Source organism: Ooceraea biroi, chromosome 3, assembly GCF_003672135.1.
Source record: "Ooceraea biroi isolate clonal line C1 chromosome 3, Obir_v5.4, whole genome shotgun sequence".
Taxonomy (NCBI): Eukaryota; Metazoa; Arthropoda; class Insecta; order Hymenoptera; family Formicidae; genus Ooceraea; species Ooceraea biroi.
In genome coordinates, this window is record NC_039508.1 from 12,905,397 (window position 1) to 12,909,239 (window position 3,843).

Here is a 3,843-nt window from a genome sequence, read left to right on the forward strand (position 1 = left end):
ATTGCTGTAACAAACATGTACTCGACGGATTTTCCCGCCAAAATTTATTCGTCACAAGAGCGCAATGATTCTTAAAAAAGGAAAGAATTCGAATATCGCGAAAGACAACATCGAAGCGATAACTGTCCTGGGAACCCTCTCATCGCATCGTTTATTCGGGATTATTGAATATTCATCAACGTTATTGACAGAGCGCAGCGTGAAGATACGCGCGGAGAGCGTCGTATGACGCGTGTCCCGCATCCGGTCCCGGAGGAAATGCCGCGCCGTGGAAACGACTCCCGTGAGGGAGAGCCGCGAGTCGTTATCGAGCCGCGTTATACGCCGAATTAAAGGGGTACGGTGAAACGCTATGGGGTCGTGCTCGAAGCCACGCCTCGTTCTCCAACTCTATTACTTCTCTCCCTCTCCGGACGAAGCGGACAAAATAAGCCGAACTCGAACTGATTTGCCGAAGCGCCGTCAGAAACAATTCGTTTTATCTACCCCACGATTTGCGATTGCGGAAAATTGTATCTCAGAGATTCAGCACCATCCGTCGAACGTGAGAATGTGAGAATTTCTCTGTGACGCACACGCACACGTATTATTATTACAATTTGCTCAGTTTTGCTAATCTTATTCGGTTTTGATAAATAAACTCGCTATCGCATGTTATTTTATTTTCTTATAGCTGTTTTATAAAACTGCTGTTTATTTTCTTATATACTGTTTTATAAAAATAAATATTGTTTAGTAAATAATTCAATAAAACCGAGAAATATTTTGTTATTAATTAAAAGTTCTATTTTATTGATTAATTTGGACAAATGGAATCTGATAGACGCGATTATTCATATGATATCTGTATCATTTATTTTACATATTAATATTATAATTTTCGTGAACGTTTCGATCCTGCTTTACAATATAAGAAGTTTTATTTATGTGACTTCGATACACGATCACGATGTTTGCGCGTCGCCAATTAGCTGTGAAATATTTTGCGGCCGTGAGAATCTAAATGTAAAACGAGATTCCGTATTCTGAAGCACACTGCATCACGCATCCCAATTACGCGTTTAAAATTGCGACTCGGCTTTCAAGTAGCAGGTACTGTCGGACACGACGAGATATGAGCAAGGCAATCGGTATCGTGATAAACAAGATTTCGTCTTCTTATTAATCAGACTCCGTCCGGAGCAGCTCCGTGATTACATAATTATGCACCCGCAGCGCGAGGTAATGGTATCTCGCCCAACACGTTCTGCCCCTTCATTATCGGTATTTACTATTCGAGATCTACATATCTTCGAAAGTGTGAAAAGAGATATCGCGCGGACGCTAATTCGTTTATTTCTGACAATGTGTCATTACGAAAAAATAATGCAGCATAATCGACATTATGCATTCGTCATTAATATCGTTATGCAATTGATTGGCTGATTCGATGTGATCTTGAAACACCTCTAAAGCAAGTATCACAATTCGAATGTATTTTCGAAAAGAGGAGGTAAAATCTCATAAAATCAGATCGTAAGATAAATCAGTGATTAATTCTTATTTTTCAAAGATTTTATTTATTTTTATTTATTATTTATTATTAAAATTTTATGAATTGAATATTTATCATTTTGGATTCCAAGATCACAACGAAACACGATTAGAATTTTAAGTACTATTAGATCATCGCATAATTAGAAACTGAATGAATTCACTCACCAGCCATTGCGTCGCCGACCATGTTGTCGCGAAGTGCTCCTACAAAGCACAATTTTATATTATAACTAAACACAACAAATATTTAATATTAACATATTCTGAATCACATATTTTATAGTAACATTCTTGGCAAATTTTACAAAGCAAGATTTAGTTTTTAAACTCGTTAAAGAACCTATTTTTGATACATTCAATCTTGAATCGTCTATCAAATCGTGATGTTACCGTGTGATGCAACAATAAGTAATAATAATAAACTAAAAAAATTAAATTAACAAATATAATAAGCGTAATCAGTTACCATTATGCCGCCGTTGCTGTTCCGACCGCTGCATCCACGCCAACGCCTCTCGATTAATCGAATTTTTTTCGTCACATCACTTTTATTTCACCGATATACCCTGACGCTCACATAGATACGATTAATCAAAACATAATAGCAATCGCGAATTAACTAATGCAGTACGATCATTGTGCGGCACTCCCGATATTCCAAATGCACTCATGATGTTCATTGAATTCTCGATTTCGACAAACGGCACTTTCAATATTCGCAATTTGACGCTCTCGATATTCGTTATTCATGACGTTAAGACTAGTGAGACCGACACGCACATTTCACTGAAAATAAGACGAAGGAAAGGTCGTTGTTATACAATGCTCGGAAGGACTGTTAAGAATTGAGAAAGAAATATTAAGGTTAACTGTAACAACGCTGACTGACTAACTCGATGGGATATTATTTGATATTCACAATACTGTCCTCGATATTTCTGTAACTTTGTTCAATGTCCGATAACGGCGTTTATATTCTACACCACGATTCGATTTATTTAATTCAGGAAAATCAAGAAACTTACGAACCCGCGCTCACTGGATGCGCGATATTTCTTACTAGAACACAAATGGCGCGCCTGTTTTTGACGAAATCGACACTGCACTGGTGGTCGGAACGAGTTTCGCCAACCAGACGTAACGGATAACCTAAACGATGATATTAGGTGCGATATTTTCCACGATTCACGCTTCATTCGACGTGCACAGTTTTCTCTTAAGGGGGGAGCCTGCTTTAGAACGTTGAAAATAAGGTATAATTTTACGAATTTTTTTGGAGAAACTATACAGCGGATCATTATAAAACTTTGATGCATTTATTAGTACATGTTTAAAGATAAAAAAATTATTTTTTTATTTGAATACATCGCCTGTAGAGGTCGTCCTGGAGGCATCTTAGTGCAGCCGGCATTGTAAATTGGTGAGCATTCTCCTGCCTCCAAATTTCATCCAAACTGAAAAATTGAAATATTTTCTCGTTATTTATGAATTCCCATCGTCGATGAACCTTTAATATTCATAAAAACATTAAGTTAAACAATTATTTTTGCATGAAAAAGTTCAAAAACTTTGCCTAAAAATCGTACTTTTGTGTTCTAAGCTCCACCATTTTGGCACTTTGCAACTTTTTTCTTCTCTCTTTAGTTCATCGACGATGGGAATTCATAAATAACGAGAACATATTTCAATTTTTCAGTTTAGACGAAATTTGGAGGCAGGAGAATGCTCAGCAATTTGCAATGCCGGCGACGCGGCTGCACTAAGATTTCTCCAGGACGACCTCTACAAGCGATATATTCAAATCAAAAAATAATTTTTTTTATCTTTAAACATGTACTAATAAATGCATCAGAGTTTTATAATGATCCGCTGTATAGTTTCTCCAAAAACAATTCGTAAAATATACCTTATTTTCAGCGTTCTAAAGCAGGCTCCCCCCTTAAGCGCGTCCGTTACTTCATGTGCGACGTTTGCGACATTTTCGCGACGTGAATATTTGTAATCTAGGAAAAACAAGAGATTCGCGGAATTGAGTCTCGCACAGTACTTACGCTATTGAGACGAATCACGCGACTGTTGCTTCACGAGATCGACAGTACGCGGCAACCGCGGAACGACTCTCGCCAAATTCATACCGTTCGGTTAACCTTAACGACGCTTTTGCGATTCTTCGGTGTAACCGTTCGCGACGCTTTATTCGATTTATTAATATTTTCTGCTCCTATTTTATGTAGTTCTTGATGTTTATTTGTCGCGCAATGGTACTTACTTGTTTTACGAAAAGCGCGATAAGAAACTCGGATGACG

General features: G+C 37.7%; 1 long non-coding RNA gene across 1 annotated transcript; it reads right to left on the minus strand.

The window, feature by feature from the left end:
- Positions 1 to 800: 800 nt before the first annotated feature.
- On the minus strand, positions 801 to 2,777 carry LOC109610822. Its single transcript, XR_002193101.2, has 2 exons — positions 2,003 to 2,777; positions 801 to 1,740 (listed from the first exon to the last, which is right to left on the minus strand). It is a non-coding gene; the product is annotated as an uncharacterized LOC109610822 (long non-coding RNA).
- Positions 2,778 to 3,843: the final 1,066 nt, after the last annotated feature.